This window comes from Pelodiscus sinensis, chromosome 8, assembly GCF_049634645.1.
Source record: "Pelodiscus sinensis isolate JC-2024 chromosome 8, ASM4963464v1, whole genome shotgun sequence".
Lineage (NCBI taxonomy): Eukaryota > Metazoa > Chordata > Testudines > Trionychidae > Pelodiscus > Pelodiscus sinensis.
This window is the reverse complement of record NC_134718.1, coordinates 70,772,662-70,789,806: the sequence shown is the minus strand read 5'-3', so window position 1 is coordinate 70,789,806 and position 17,145 is coordinate 70,772,662. Positions and strand designations below refer to the sequence as shown.

General features: G+C 46.7%; 1 protein-coding gene across 4 annotated transcripts in view; it reads right to left on the bottom strand.

The window, feature by feature from the left end:
- Positions 1 to 8,672, bottom strand: part of ITPRIP (inositol 1,4,5-trisphosphate receptor interacting protein) — a 54,654-nt gene extending 45,982 nt beyond the window's left edge. Inside the window, exon 1 of one of the 4 annotated variants that reach the window (XR_012905726.1) lies at positions 7,883 to 8,672. The gene's annotated coding sequence lies outside the window, so the exon portion shown is untranslated. Of the gene's footprint in view, positions 1 to 7,776; positions 7,796 to 7,882 lie in introns of those variants that run through there. The other 3 variants (XR_012905728.1, XM_075935521.1, XM_075935524.1) reach the window with 3 other exon arrangements.
- Positions 8,673 to 17,145: the final 8,473 nt, after the last annotated feature.

The window sequence follows — 17,145 nt, the reverse complement described above, 5'->3', positions numbered from 1 at the left end:
TTTTCACACTCCTGAGCGATCGAGTTATAACAATATAGGTTTGTAGCCTAGACCTTGCCTAAGTATCTTTGAGGATCTGGGCTTAAGTCTCCTGTGTTTTGTTTTTCCTCTGTAGCAATTTAATTAGTGCTACCAGAGCTGTCCTAGTCCCTATAGTTGTGAAGAAAGCAAGCCTTCAAAATAGGAATAAAAAAAATGTCACACACAGATGTATGCCTGAGAGCACAGACAGCCTGAACCAGTAGCTCAGGAACATGCGGACTGCCCTTGTTCATTATACAAGGGGTTGTTAACTCTGAGCTCTGGTGATGACAGGTTAAAAGGCTAAACTGTTAATGCCTTCATTACTGCTTGGAACATGGAAGAAAGGCCAAAAACAGTTGCCTGCGGAAGTTCTACATATAATATTCTTGTTAAAGGGCTTGTTTTGTGAGCGCACCTTGGAAGAGGGAAGAAATCGGTGGTATTCTCCTATCTCACTCCACAATTCAATCCCCGTTTACAAACGTTATGGACACTTTTACTGAAGCACATCAATGTGATCTAGTGGTGAGAGCACAAGAATAAGGGCCTGGAATCCCCACTGGCTGATCCCAATGCTGACACTGACTCACTCTCTAACCTTGGGCAAGACACTTAGGGTATGTCTACACTACCCCACTAGTTCAAACTAGCGGGGGTAATGTAGTCATCCGCACTTGCAAATGAAGCCCGGGATTTGAATTTCCTGGGCTTCATTTGCATGAAGCCGGCCGGCGCCATTTTTAAATGCCGGCAGTTCGAACCCCGTGCGAGGTGTACAGCTAGTTCGGATTAGGAAGCCTAATCCGAACTAGCTACTCCGTGCCGCTTGTAGCCGCGCGGCACGGGGTTTGAACTGCCGGCATTTAAAAATGGCGCCGGCCAGCTTCATGCAAATGAAGCCCGGGAAATTCAAATCCCGGGCTTCATTTGCAAGTGCGGATGACTACATTACCCCCGCTAGTTCGAACTAGCGGGGTAGTGTAGACATACCCTCAGTTCTCTCCGTGTCCATAGTGCACATAGTTATTGAGTTCATCTCCCATCTGGGATGATTGTGAAGGTTAGCGAAGCATTTTGAAAATTAAACATGCTGTAAGGCCCAGGGTTACGGTGTCATTTAGGTTTCCTATTCCTTAAGCATCCATGACCTGTTCTCAAAGACCGGAGAAGCTGCTCTCAAGTGGCAAGAGAAGACTCTCTCGACCATGGCAAGGAAATAAAGGAAAATCCGGACCAATATTCCCTGTAAGTTGAGCACTTGGGCAGCCATGCAGGAGAGATTCAAATATTGCCCAGCTGATTAGTAGAGTGCCTAGAGCAGGATGTGTTTTTACTGGTAGTGCACATCCACACATGCCTCGGTGCACATAACAATTATTCTGCACATGGATGAAAACAGTTAGAGGGAACACTGATCTGGACCAGTCGTTTTTAAATCAAAGACTTCCTTCCAGAGGGCAGTGTTTCAATAGTAACAGCAGCAGCGATGCAATGCTGAACTGGCATCTGACATGAAAGCAGTGACAAGATCACAAGCTGTGGTGGCTAGGCTGCTGCAGCTGATACATTGGCAGCCCTGTGTTTACCTTCCTGCTCTCATTACATCAGTGCCCGTATCTGTCATGACAGAGTGGTCAAAGGAGATGCTACAGACACAGTTCCTGTCTACACTACTCTGATTGCACTAGTAGAGAGAGTCCACTAGCATTTTTACCACAGTCTAACATGCCTCTGAGTCAATGCAGATGGCACTAGAGATGTAAAATCCCATTTACTCAATTAACCAGTTAAACCTTACTGGTTTAACTGGTTAATTGCTTAAATGGGGAGGGGGGGGGATCCAGCCTGCTGGTTAACCACTAACCATCCCCTGGTAATGCTTACCAGTTAACCACTGACATCCCTAGATTGCACAGAGGTAAGAATGCCAGTAAATACCAGAGCCTGATTTCCACTAGCACATCCACCATTACTATCATGGGAAGCAACACCTGTGGAAGATTCCAGTGCACTGGAGTCCTGAGCCTTGTTTATCACTGGTGATGTCCAGCTGTACCTGATCTGCACTGGTGAGGGGCAAGTTGGAGCCAGGGTATTTTAGGAAGAGTTAAACATACATACAAGAGAAACAGTAACCTTGGTATAAAAATGCCTCCCTCATCAACATGTTCAATAGGCGCAGCTTGACTGTGTTTGCATTAAAATCCAGAGCAGCCACATGTCATGTTGAAGTCCGAGATGAACTTGTATAACATGCATCCCACTCTGGTTATTTTACTGACAACATCTGTGCGCTAAGGATCCCTGGCACGTTTGGAGCAGTGGAAGAAGGGCAGATTACAAAGCTTTCTATGCCGTGACCAGAACCATGCAAAGGCTTACACAGTGCGTCAATTTATGCACTGTGAGTGAGGGATGTTAAATATCAGTTAACAGAATAGTCAATTAACCTCATGAATATTCATGCAGTACTATTCTGTAGTACCTGGGGGGGAAGCTGGCAGCCAGTGCTCTCTCAACTCCTGAGGAGCCCCCTGCCACTCCACGCTGCTGCCTCTGTATCAGAAGCAGCAGCATGGGGTTCCAGGCAGGAGCTGGTCCGCAAGGGGAGCCAGTTTAAAAACCAGCTCCCCTCGCAGAACAGCTGCCCGTCACCCCACACTGCAGCCCCTATCCAGGGTGGGATCTGAGCTCCTGGACCTGGCACGAGCTGGAACTGAGCCAAGCTGCCTGCCCACCTGACTCCTAATACACTTTAAATGCAGAGCCGCAGCGGGGTAGGTCCCAACCCGGTGCAAGCCGGGACTGAGCCAGGGAGGGGGAAATGCATGTAGTCTATAGTATTAATCAACTACACTATTACATCCCTACTGCGAGTCTCTTGGGCGATATCAAAGGGAGTACATACATTCATGCTTCACTTTACACACCGCGTTTGCAGAATTGGGCCCTGTGGCTAAAAGGAGAAAAGTCCCCAAAGCTAGGTCTACACTAGAAACTTTTGCTGTTGGGGATGTGATTTTTGTTTTAAAGAAGTTTCTACAGTGGCAAAAGTCCTTAGTGTGAACAGCAGTCATACTGTCATAAAAGTGCTTTTGCTGGGATAGATTATTTTGCTCAGGGAATAAGCTGTACTGACAAAGATATAGTTTGTGCTGGCCAGAAAGTATCTCCATGGGGGAAAGGGGTTTGCCATTATAGCTACACCAGCATGCCTTCTCCAGAGTGTACTCCATGGAGTAGCTGAGAGTACAGAAATGTTTTCCAGAAGCTGGTGTGCTCTTTTTAAAACCTCTCAACTACCGTATTTTCCGGCGTATAGGGCGACTGGGCGTATAAGACGACCCCCTAATTTTTTAATTAAAAGATAGGGTTTCATCTTATACCCCAGCGCCCCTCCGCCTCCTTTGCTCCCGGTGTCCCTGGTCTGCTGGAGACGGTCCCCAGCAGACCAGAGGCACCAGGAGCAAAGCCGCAGCAGCTTTGCAAAGCCTTGGAGGAAGCCGGCGGGGGGGCAGCCCAGGCGCGCCTGGGATGTATACCCGGCGTACAAGACGATCCCCGATTTTTGGGGGATGTTTTTTAACATCAAAAGTCGTCTTGTACGCCGGAACATACGGTAAGCTAGTGTTTCTCCCCCATCTTATTCAGAACACAAAAATGGCTACATTGGGTCAGTCCAAAAGTCCCTCTTGTCCAGTATCCTGTCTTCCAATGGTGGCCCACTGGCAGATGCCCCAGAGGGAATGAACAGAACAGGGCTCATCTCCTGTTGCTCGTTCCCAGCCTCTGACAAATAGAGGCGAGGGATACCATCCCTGCCCACCCTGGCTAACAGCCATTGATGGACCTAACCTCCATGAATGTATCTAGCTTTTTGTTTTAAACTTGTTATTGTCTTGGGCTTCACAACTTATGGAACTCTTTGCTAGAGAATGTTAACTGTGCATCATGTGAAAAAAAATACTTCTTTAATAGGCAGCAGACAAATTTCAAATGGTGACTGATCCCTAGTTCTTGTGTTATGAGAAGGAGTAACTAACTTCTTTGATTTACTTTCTCCACACCAGTAAGGTTGTTGTTGACCTCTATCATATCCCCCTTTAGACATCTCTTTTCCAAACTGAAAAGTCCCAGCCTTTTTAATCTCTCCTCATATGGCAGCCACTCCATCCTCCTAATCAATCTTTTGCCCTTTTCTTTACCTTTCCCAATTCCAATGTTTTGCACAGTATTCAAGATGTGAGTGCATATAGAAACAATATATCTTCTGTCTTGTCTATCCCTTTCCTCATGACTCCCAATATTCTCTTTGCTTTTTTGACTGCTGCTGCACATCGCATGGATGTATTCAGAGAACTATCCACAATGACTCCAAGATTTCATGCTTGAATGGTAACAGCTAATTTAGTCCCCATCATTTTAGATGTGTAGTTGGGATTATGTTTTCCAATGTGCATTACTTTGCATTTGTCAACATTAATCTGCCATTTTGTGGTCCAGTCAGCTAGTTTTGAGATCCTTTTGTAGCTTTTCACAATCTACTTTTTTTTTTGATAACTCTGGACCCCTTGCTCCCTTCATCTGGAGAAGTGGGTTCTGCCCACGAAAGCTCATGATACCATCTACAACGTGTTTTGTTAGTCTCTAAAGTGCTGCAGGACCATTCGTTGTTTTTTAAGTCTTTTTACTTGGGACTTAACTATCTTGAGTAGTTTTGTACCATCTGCAAATTTTGCCACCTCACTGTTTATCCCTTTTTCCAAATTATTGAGGAATATATTGTAATACAATTGAACTTAGCACAGACTCCCGAGGGACACCAGTAGTAACGTCTCTCCATTCTGACATGTGAACATCTATATATACACTCCTTCTTTCCTATTTTGTAGCCAGTTATCAATCCATGAGAGCACCTTCCCCTTATCTCATGGCAGCCTACTTTTCTGAAAAGCCTTTGACGAGAGAGTTTGTCAAAGACTTTCTGGAAATCCAAGTACACTATATCCACTGGATTCCCCTTGTCCATATGCTTATGGACCCTCCTCCACCCTCAGAGAATTCTAGCAGACATGATTTTCAATTACAAAAACCATGTTGACTCTTCCCCAACGAATTAATGGTCATCTACGTGTCTGATAATCAGGGCTCGCCGAACCGTGGCAAGCCCCGCTCGCCAGCTGCGCTGTCCAGTGATCTGCGCATGCTCAGATTGCCCGAACCCAGCTTTTCCGGGTTGTAATCTACTCGCCACGGGCAAGTAGATTACATAGTTTGTTGAGTCCTGCTGATAATTCTTTTCTTAATTGGGGATGTAAAATCCCATTTAATTAGTTAACTGGTTAAATGTGATGGTTAACCCATTAAAAGGGGGATAGAAAAGAGAACTGCTCCAACCTGGAGTGGACCCCTGCCTACAATGCACCCAGGCTTGTCGCAGACGGGCTGCTCCAGATGACCAGAGTAGCCCCTGTCTGCAACGGGCCCTGCAGGGCTGGAGTATCCCCGTCGTGCAGTGGGCCAGGAGCTGCTCCAGTCCCCATCAGTTAACCGGTTAACCTTACACAAACCTAGTAGGGATATAAAAATGCATTTAACAATGTAATCATGTGACCATTAAAAATCAGAGTGGTTACGCATGCTGGAGGCTCTGAAATGTAAGGTTGAAATAAACTTTATACTGCAGAGCCCACAGCAAAGTCTCTTGCCCAGGAGTGGGTCCAGCAAGGGCTGCTGCCGGCCCACCACAGACACCGCAGGCCATGTGGGACTGGGGCAGCCCCCTGCCTGGAGCAAACAGGAAGATGCTCCAGCCCCTACCAGTTTCCCGGAACTGGTACGTCTCACCCATTAATGGCAAGGTGAACCAACTGACCTCTTACATCTCTAATCCCTAGTTATTAACTATAGTTCCAACCACTTTGCCCCGTACTGAAATCAGGCTTACCAGCCAGAAATCGCCAGGATCACCTCTAGGGCCTTTTTAAAAATTAGCGTCACATTCGCTATTCTACTGTCATTCGGCACAGAAACTGATTTACATGATAAGTTACAGACCACAGTCAGTAGTTCTGCAATTTCACGTTTGAGTTCCTTCAAAACTACTTGGTGAATGCCATCTGGTCTCGGTGACTTGTTCCTGTTTATCAACTTGTTCCAAAATCTCCTCTAATGACACCTCAATCTGGGCCTGTTCCTCAGCTGTGTCACCTAAAAAGAATGGCTCTGGTTTGGAAATCTCCCTCCCATCCTCAGCTGTGAAGAGGGTTGCAAAGAATTCATTTAATTTCTCTACAATGGCCTCATCCTCCTTGAATGCTCCTGTAGCATCCTGATTGGCTGTTTAGCAGGCTTCCTGCTTCTGATGTACTTTTTTTTTTGCTATTACTTTTTGAGTTTTTGGCTAGCTGTTCCTCAAATTCTTTTTTGGCCTTCCTAATTACATTTTTACACTTCATTTGCCAGAGTTTATGCTCTTTTCCATTTTCCCCACTAGGTTTTAACTTCCACTTTACAAACCATTTCTTTTGCCTCTCACAGCGTCATTTATTTTGTTGGCTAGCCACAAGCAGCACTTTCTGGGTTTTACTTTTTCTTGTTTTAATTTCAGGCCCACGTTTAAGTTGAGCCTCTCTTATGGGCTCTTCAAAAAGTTTCCAAGCACCCTGCCCGGATGTCGCTTTTGGCCTTTGGTTTCATTTCTATGCAAAACAGTAATAGAGATGTAGCCGTGTTAGTCTGGTCTAGCTGAAACAAAAACACAGGACTATGTAGCACTTTAAAGACTAACAAGATGGTTTATTAGGTGAGGATGTGGGTGTGGCCCAGAAAAGCTCATCACCTAATAAACTTACACTTAGGGTTAAACAAAGACATTAATTATCTTACCCATTACAAAGATAGCTTCCCCAATTATCATTAGCTCACAGACATTTACCTCTCCCCCCCCCCCATCCCTCTTCTGTCCTGAAATGTGATTTGTCCTTTTCACATGTTCATTTTTTTTAATTGTATCCTTTGGTATATATGGTTGTGACAATTTTCTTCCACTATTTGATCTGAGGAAGTGGGTCTGGCCCACGAAAGCTCATCACCTAATAAACCATCTTGTTAGTCTTTAAAGTGCTACATAGTCCTGTTTGTTATTTCTATGCTAGTAACCCCATTGGTGTGCAGTTCCTGGAATCAAATTATTCCCTGTCCCCCACCTCAGAGGTAATTAACTTTCAGAGAGAATGACACGAGGCAGGCATGCCCACAGATGCGGAAGGAAAATCTATGCAAGCTGCAGGCTGGTGTTGAAAACTCCGGCTGCAGCGCCCAGATGCGCGAGTGATGAATTGCAATGCGAGGGATCATGGCATGGCCTGTTTGGCTCACTTCAGAGGACACACCAAAATCGTTAGCAAAGAGGAGAACATGGATTGGGACGGCAGGGATGTGCCGTAGCTCCTAAGCCGGGTTTTCAACGCCTCTTTTGGACACAGCCCTTCAAACCCGTCGTCCTTTGGCTCTTGGAAGGGGAACAGACTTTTTCGAGGAAGGCAACTAAGGCAGACTCGGGTTGTTCGCCTTCCTGGCTCTGTGCACAGCACATGCTCAAAAAGCCCCTAGTCTGCAGGGACCACACACACTCGTAACCCATTCGGGCCCGAAGGGGTGAAACTCAGGGAGCCGGGGCTGTTGCTGGCGAGTGCATGGCGAGCTCCCCAGGGGAGGGCGGAATGCACGTGAAAAAGGAAACCAACTCACTTTGCACCCCCAAAGATGGAGGATCAAGGACCCCCCCCCCCCCTTCTCTCTCTGCGGATCGTGCCAGGAAAGCAGCGGAGGTCCGAGAGGCAGACGCGGGACTTACTGCGCCTGGCCGCTCCGGGAGCGCTGGGGTCTCTGCCTCCGCGAGGGCTTCAGGGATGCACGGGGCAGACGCTGCCCGGGCTGCCTGCCTTTCTTCTGGGCACCATGCTCAGGTCCCCGCGGCGCCGCTCTTGCTCATTTCCTGGCTGTCAAAAGTTACTCGGCGAAACTTCCCCCCTCCAAGAGCCAGACACCCGGCTCCACTTTCCGCCTCTCGGGCCCTGCTTAAGGAGGACGGGCAGAGCCAGGGGGCTGGCCCACAAGCCCGCCCCTGCGCGTCCTGGCCAGCCAAGGCCCGCTCCGGCGGGGCCGCCCGGAGCCGTGTAAACGCGCGCCCCGAGCCGCAGCAGGATTCGAACCCTTAAACGCGGCCTGTTGCGCAAGGCGCGATCGGAGCGCCCCGCAGCCACCCTCCCTGGGGTGCAGCTCGCTGCTAGGCGCCCCGTCTCTGCGCCCGCCGGGAACGGGCAAAGTTCTCGGTAACTTCCCCCGCAGTGGCTCCTGCAGCTAGTGCAGCACGGAGGAGGCTTCCCCGAAGCTGCCTTTGTTTCGCTTTTCGGGTGCGGGGGCCCGTACAACAGCCTGACCAGGGGAGGACTGAAAGCGAAATTCAAACTTTTGACCATAAAAAACAAGCGTGTGAATGCTCCGCTCCCCCTCCCCGAGAGAGAAAGGCTGCGCGCACACCAGATCGCCACACGCCTGCCTTAGGAGAGAAATAGTTTCAGCCTCATTTTACAGGAGGGACAGGAAAGTTGAAGTGACTGGCTCGCAGTTTTATAAAGGAAATCAGTGGCCGGACTGATTAGACTTAAGGTGGTGCTGGCTCCCAGCCCTGTGTGCCCGCCACAATTAAAATGCCAATTAAAGATCTAATTGACAATTAACGATGACAAACGAGCCTCATCTCCCAAATGAAACAAAAGACAGAACTATGGAGCACTTTAAAGACATTATGAAGTGATGAGCTTTCGTGGGCCAGACCCACGTCCTCAGATAAGCTCATCACTGAGGAAGTGGGTCTGGCCCACGAAAGCTCATCATCTAATAAACCATCTTGTTAGTCTTTAAAGTGCTACATTGTCCTGCATTTTGCATAAACCATCTTGTTAGTCTTTAAAGTGCTACATAGTCCTGTCTTTCCTTTCAGCTACACCAGACTGACATGCTGCATCTCTATCACCATGACTCCCTACCAAGAATGTAATTCTCTGGAGCTGCTTAATAGGACAAAGGTTGCTTTATTTCTGATTCTGATAGGCCAGCAGGGCAGGTAAAGCAGGGCTGAAAGCCCTTTGGGGTCACTGCAATGCCATCTTGTCAGGACATGGTGACAATTGCATTGAATTATGGTAATACACTGGCAAAGCAGCTGTTACCCTTTCCTGGGAGAACTGCTTAGTAGTGGGCCTAGAATTGCTTTTTTCAGCTCTTCCAACAAGGAATGCTGTGGCACTTTCAGGACTAACACATTAATTAAGGAATTTGAGCATAAGTTTTCCCAAACTACAACTCATTTCCTCAGATGCTGAAGCGAAAAAGATACAGAGATGGCAGTGTGACATCAGTGCTAAATAAATCAGAATGGAAGTGGCTTATCTCCAACAGTGATGAGAAGGTGAAAGTGCCTGAGTGGGAAATTCCCTTTTGTAAGGTGAGAACCAATCCATGGCTACGTCTAGATTGAATCCCTTTTTCAGAAAAGGGATGCAAATTAGACCTATCACAAGTGCTAATGAAGCGGGGATTTAAATCTCCCCTGCTTCATTAGCATAAAAATGGCTGCCGCTTTTTCGGCACAGAGCTTTGCCGGAAAAAAGCGCCAGTCTAGACGCGGACCTTTCGGGAAATAAAGCCTTTTCTGAAAGATCCTTTATCCCTCTTAAAATAAGAGATAAGGGATCTTTCGGAAAAGGCTTTATTTTCCGAAAGATCAGCATCTAGACTGGCGCTTTTTTCCGGCAAAGCTCCGTGCTGAAAAAAAGTGGCAGCCATTTTTATGCTAATGAAGCGAGAGAGATTTAAATCCCCACTTCATTAACAATTGCAATACATCTAATTTGCATCCCTTTTCCGAAAAAGGGATTCAATCTAGACGTAGCCCAAGTGTTTACTTAGATCTTGGTTCAACCTGTCATTTGCATATGAATTCCAGCTCAGCAGTTTCTCTCTGCAGTCTGTTTTTGAAGTTTTTCTGTCTGAGAACGGCAACTTGCAAGTCTGAAACTGTGCCCAGCAGCTTAAAGTGTTCCCCCACTAGGGATGTTAAATACCGGTTAACTAGCTAATCCAGAAGTCGATGGAATTTCCATTGACTACTTGATTAGTCGATGGGGGGGGGGAGGGCTCGTTAGCGCTGCTGTAGCTCTGCTTTTTAAATGTAGTGTGAGCTGCTGGGCTCTTACTATATTTAAAGTGCAAAGCCACAGTGGGGTTTGCTCCTAGGACCAGTGTGAGCCGGGACTGAGCAGTTCTGGCTTGCACTGGTTCCGGGACCACCACGGCTCTGCTTTCCCTGTTCCCCTCCTTCTGGCTCCTGCTCCCTACCCCCTTGCTGCCTCTGATACAGAGGCAGCGGAGGGAGGGGGAGCAAGTAGTCGGGTAGTCACTTGACCAGTTGCTTACATCCCTATTCCCCACTGGATTTTGGATGTTGCCATTCATAATGTCTGATGTGTGTCCATTTTGGTAGAAATGGTGCTGTTTGTCCTATGTACATGAAAGAGGGGTACTGTTGGCACATATTACATTAGTAGTCATGCCTGTGAATGGGCCTTTGATGGTATAGCTGATATGGTTAGGAAGGTCCTGTGATAGGATCACCAGGGTAGACGTGTGGACAGAGCTGGCAATGGGGTTTGTTACAAAGACAGGATAGGGATAGCATCTGTGGAAGTGAGTTGTAACTCAGGAAAGCATATACTCTAATACCCTAGTAAAGTTGTTAATCTTTAAGGTGCTACCAAATGCCTTGTTTTTGCTGAAACAGACTTACCTTGCTTATGACCCATGTATGGTAGTGCACCAGAACTGTGCAATATCAAAAAAGAAACAATACATACAGCATAGGACACCTTTGTCTGAAGCCTTCCATGTAATATGCTTTGAGCTGGGATGTGGTGTCAGTTATTTGACGTGCCTGACTTTTCCTAGGTTAGATACTCACATACACAAAGCCTGTGTAGCTATCTGACTCTGTTGGGGCTTATTGGCAATGTGTGTGTTGTTCCTACATTCCTAATCTGTAGGCACCCACTTGATGGCTATTTTACTTGAGAGCTTGAGGTTTTACTTGAATCTGGAGGAGTTATTATTCCCTTTTATTCTGCACTGCTGAGGCCACATCTGGAGTACTGTGTCCAATTCTGCCTCCGACCCCCCCCCCCCAATTGTCCAATAACTTCATAACAGATTGGCTCACGTATTTTGGGTTGTGACCTGGGTTAGGTGATTTGAGTGGAAGGTCTGGGAGGGGGTGTAGGTGCATGAGGGGGGCACAGAGGGTTTGGGTTAAGTGGGGTAGGGGTGCAGGCATGGGGGAAGCAGAGGATTGGGAGGTGGAAGGGACTGGGTTGCAAGAGGGAAGCTTTGGCCAGGAGATATTTACGTTGGTGAATCCCAGCCAGCAGCTCTCTCAGTCAGGTCTTCCTGTGTTCCATGCCCTGGTAGGCTGATCAAAGCAGCCAGATGCAGGGCCCTGCGTGTCTGTGAGCAGCTATGAGCCCACAGGGGAGGAGGGAAAGAAGGGTACTTTGTATGCTGCCTGTTCTTCCAACAGGCAGCTCGCATTGGCTGGAAAATGGCTAATGGGAGCTGCAATATTGTGCTGCAAGAGGGGGCTAGCACACGCAGCCTCTCCCCACCCCCAGGTAGGGGAAATGGAGTAACAGAAGATCTCTACAATGTCTTGCTGATTTTGGAGGACCTCATGACAAGGACCAGCTCTGGATTCTGTCCAAATGGACTTGACAGGCAAGGAGTTGATTTCAGGAAAAGACAGATGTTGATTCTGCTACAGTGATGTCTCTTCTGTTCTTCCTCCCTGAATCATTGTGGGCAAGTTAGTTCTTGAACAAAAGATGGTACTTGGCAGCTTACCCTTGCATGCCAAGTAAGATACCCTTCCACAACCAGTATGTGCGATGCTGTGGTCTACACACCTGAGGCAACCTAGAGACCTACGGCAGGTACGATGCTGTACCTCACAGTAGGCAGTAGCACGGTTAGGTCACAACCCGAAGCCCTGCACCACCTCCTGCACCCTAGTCACAACTTCTTCCTTCACTCAAGCTTCCAGATCCCACACCCCCTCCTGTACCCCAATTCCTTATCCCAAGCTCCCTTCTAAACCCAACCTCCATCCCAAACATCACATCTCCTCTATTAATATGGAAGAGTGCGGCCCTTGACCAATTCAGGAGGGTAGGGGGACAAGGTGGAACTTCGGGAGTGTGGGAGGGGGGTAAAACAGCCATGTGCTCTGGGTTGCGGCTTGCTTTTGATCCCGTTCCCCAGACACTAAGGGTGTGAGGGGAAAGTGCTTGCATCCTGTGCATGCCTCTCACACACCAGCCAGACATGAGAGGCATGCACTGCATACAAGCACTTTCCCCACGCTCCCTTAGCTTCCAGAGAACAGGATCAAAAGTAAGCTGCGCCCCGGCATGCTCGGCTGCCCCCCACCCCTGTGCTCGGGGTGGGAGGGGAGAAGAAAAGAAAAGTAAGGATTGGGCCCAGTGCTATAGGCCTGTTCCTTACTTTTAAAAACTTTCCATGGACCCCCTGCAGTGCCCTCGTGGAGCCTGAGCGGTCCGCGGATCACAGCTTGGGAACCACTGCACTGCAGCTTTAGCTGAAAGTCAACTGGCTTTTAGCTCAATCTGTAGAGGCACTAAGCTCCAGAGGTCCCAGGTTTGGCTCTGCCTGCCATCATTTCACATGCAGAATTAATACTGAACTTATTGGTCAGTAAGTATGAGCCCATGCAAAAGTAACTATCCAACGAGGAAAGTTCCAGCATGACTTAGTCATCACAACCTAATAGCAAAAGGTGACACTTACACCAGAGTGAATAAAAGTGGGATGATTTTGGGTACCACTCCTCCTAGCCCCTTCTGACATACTGATTAGGTAAAAGTTAGTAATAATACACCCACTGATAAAGATATGTGACTCCTTTGGGGAAAGACGATCTAAGAATTGTTGCAAGCGTGCAATTAACCTTGGCCTAACAAGGATTAGCACCACGAGCTAATGATCGCAAATGTCCCTAATTGCCTTAACCTACTCTGGAAGAAGGGGAAAGGAGAGACTCACTCTCACTATCTGCAATCACACTTACAGTCCAATGAAATACAGGCTGAGCGCCAGGCACCAGTTCATCCTGAGGTTCATGCTGTTGGTATCTTCCCCTGATGACCCCAGAACCAGTTCGCTGGCCTGGCGATCCGAGCAGAGGGCACCCTCGGGAGGTCTTGCTTGGTGATCCCCTTTCGGGTTCTCTCTCTTTGTTGGATCGACGAAGTTACAGGCCATGTGTAGATTCTGGGTCCATAGGCCTTCCTCACTGTTCTTTCTGGGCCATGTGCACTGCACTCACGTTCAGGTGAGTAAAAGTTCATCACCGACTGCATGTTCGTTTCCCCACACTCACCATGCATTCATTCAGGACGGGGGAACCATATGGAGAATTTACAGAACCTAAGCCGACAACAATTTGGCTTTACATCAATTATAACTTGCTAACAGATAATAATGTCCTTCGCCCTCAACAAGAATCAAGTAAAGTGAATTACTGGTGGTGGGGATCCATTTGAGTACCGTGATTTGGGGGATCAGACCAGAAAACTGAGAAAAACAAACAAGAAAAGGAGCTGTCTATAGGCTGGTAACCACCTTCCTGTTTCCCCAGCAGGCACTGTGTGGGACCAGGGCCGCATTATGTCTTTCATGGGCCGTAGACACTTTTGCCTCCGTGGGCCCCTTCCTCCATAAAAAAAATATATATATATATATTTTTGATATAACTTTAAATACTTCAACTTTTTTTTTCTGTTTTAGGCAAAATTTAATAGATTTTTGTGGGCCCTAAAAGTTTTTTTTTTTTTGATGTGAGAAAAAAATTAAAACATTTTCTTCGACCCTAAAAGTTCATTTTTTTCTTCTGATTTAAAAAAAATTAAAACATTTTCGTGGGCCCCTAAAAGTATCGTGGGACCTAGCACTGTGCCTACTGTGCCTAATAGATAAGTCGGCCCTGTGTGGGACCAGCACAGGAACTGTCTGTGTATGTTTGTGGAAGAGAGGCTAGTTTAAGGGAATGTTTAGTTTCTCGTGTATTGCTGTGTCTAACAAAGGAGCTGTGTGCTTAATGCAACCCTTTCACTGCTGGTTTAATTCCTTCTCAATAATCCTACTCGGTAGGGTTGGGTTAAATTCTCTAGCTTGACCTTTTTCACTGTCAGCAAACAGTAACAGTCCAGAAGGGACGAATGCAGGGAGGGGAATAGAGAGAGGAGAAGGGATGGGCTCCAAGCCTCTGATCGTCCAATAACCTCATAACAGATTGGCTCAAGTATTTTCAGCATAACACCTTCAACACTGCAGATCTCTTGAACCTATCTTCCATCCCATTCATGATCCTCCATCGTTGCCAGTTACGATGGCATAATATGGCTTTCCCTAGAGATCTTAAGAAAGTATTTAATTTATTTGGATCTGTCTTTTTATGCAATTTAGCAGCCCGAAACAAGGAGATGAGCCAATAATGTGTCCAGACAGCTGTAGTCTATGAGCTATGTCTTAAGATCATTTAGTAAGATATTAATTGAATTTCACAAAGGACAAAAATTCCATCAGCCTTACGCCGGTAGTACTTTAGTCTGCGAGCAGCCCCGCTGAAGTTCATAGGACTGCAGCACCTAGCACAGTGGATTCTTGGTCCACAACTGGTTTGCCTTAATGCTACTACACTACAAACAACAATCGAGTGAAGTTAGCAGAATCTGCCCCAGGATTGGAATGTCGGACAGCTTCCCCATTTACTTTCAGTCAGTCATCCGAGAAGGTAGAGGGATTTCCATTTTTTATTCCTACCATTGAGTCTAATCCTTTTTAAAATTAACATTGCAGTATTTTTCTATAAGCAATTAAAACAAAAACAACGACCACCGACGCCACCACGACAAAAGCACATATATAGATAATTACACAGGCTTTGCAAACAGAAATTAGGGACACAATAGGGGAGTCAAATGTCAGGCCCTGCGTCAGTGGAATAGATCCTGTGGTAGCCCTCTAGCTATCTGACTCACAAAGGGAACGGAACATATGGTTGCCTTGCTGATATGCACACACAGGGATTCAGATTAACAGCACAGAAAGGAATGATAATCCTGCTAGATCCAGGCCTTGCTGAGCCCTGAATGCTGTAGTACATCTGGCTGTGAATGAACAGAACAGGGTGCAGCATTTTAACAGCCACAACCATACAAGTGACCTGAAAGCACATGTCAAATAGCCTACACCTTTGCCCCTATTTACGTGCATCCGCCCCCCGAGCATCCTTCATCATCCACTTACGACTAATATCATAGTCCTTTTTGTGGCATCACCCTTGTACCTCTGAAGTTCCAGTGCCACTCAGCAATGAGTTGTTCAGAGGACAGCGGCACACGGAGAAGGGTGTATAAAGGGGTTGGGGGTGAGGGGGAGAATTCCATCAAACAGTGACTCTTCCACAGCTGCCGGCCAGTTTCACATAAAGATGCAGAGACACAAAGTCGCCTTCTTCTGGCTTCAGGCTGGACATATGGTGGCCTCATCTTCCCCCTGACCTTCTAGTTGTCTTAGGACTTTGCACTGGTTTGGCCTTCATGGGTATTAAAAGTGGAGGGTTAATTTTTACAGGGCCCCCACAGGAGACGCGAGGATCACACAATGAAATGTGTCAGGCTAATTTACAGCTACCAAAGGGTTTAGTGGGAGTGAGTTATGAGGCAAAGGAATATATTATGCATAGGGGAAATTGGAAGTCAGAGCCGATGGCAGCAGCTCCTTTGGAAGGCAGAGAAGGGTTGCTATGGTGAGAAGTGGGGGCAAACTATTTTCATTGGTCAGAGAATAGTAAAACTAGAAATAATGGAACCCACCTCATCTCAGACACGTTCAAATGTTCTTGAACATGAAGACTAACCAGGGAGCAAAAGCAGCAACAGAAGGATGATGGGGGAATCTCTGTGTCTGTATGGTGAGCAGGTAATGGAGGGAGCTAAAAGATACTGGAGTGCAGCAAAAAATTAAGCAAAGCCGCTGACTGCATGTTAGCTATGATGGAAATCACAGTTTATCTGGTGAGCGGACAAGAGGGGAAGCGGGGGCTTGATTGGCTGAGAGATAAAGGGCTTGGAAGGTCTGGCCCTAGGTACAAATGGAAAAAAGGGATGGAAATCTCAGAGGCTGGCAGGGCCATAGGGAGAAAGTCAAGGATGTTTTGTTGCGCTACGGGTAGGCTCTTGTCTGTTGGGGATGGAGGCGGTATGCTAATGAATACTGGGTTAAGTGTGACATCGAGATTAGATGTAACCCGAGAATGTGATTTTCATAGTTATTTTATTTTTTAAAAAACAAAACAGGTAATTGTATACATAGATTAGAACAGGGCTACTTAACTTTGGAAGCCCCAGGGGCCACAATGATACATGTATCATTGCCAAGAGCCACAACTTAAATGTGGTTGCATAGACATGCAAATTACTTTTCACACGGACTGGCACCAATACAAAGACTAAGGCAAGACTACACAAAACACAGGCCCATTTAAGTCAGTTCTGCTGATATTAATAAAATGCAAAAGTTACCCGATTTCCACCCATATGACAGCACTTTTAATGAGCAATGACAGTCCAGGAATTTAACTACTAAAATGCATATCAAAGAAAGACCATTCTATTGACTACTTTTTTGTTCTGGCTTCATAACAGTCCAGGAATGTAACTACTAAAACACATATCAACACAAACTGCATCGTAAACCCAAACTGCATCACGGGACACAAACAAACAGGCTGTAGGCCTCATGCGGCCCACGGGCTGTATGTTGAGTAGTCCTGGATTAGAATAACACTTAGCTATTCTAGCTACTAGCTCACCAACACCTTTACTTGGGAATTTTTATTACAAGAGGGACACAGACTGGACGACCTATTAGCCAGTAAATGATTTGACTGTATGAAAATGGCAATGGGATATGGTTCCTCTTTTCTCT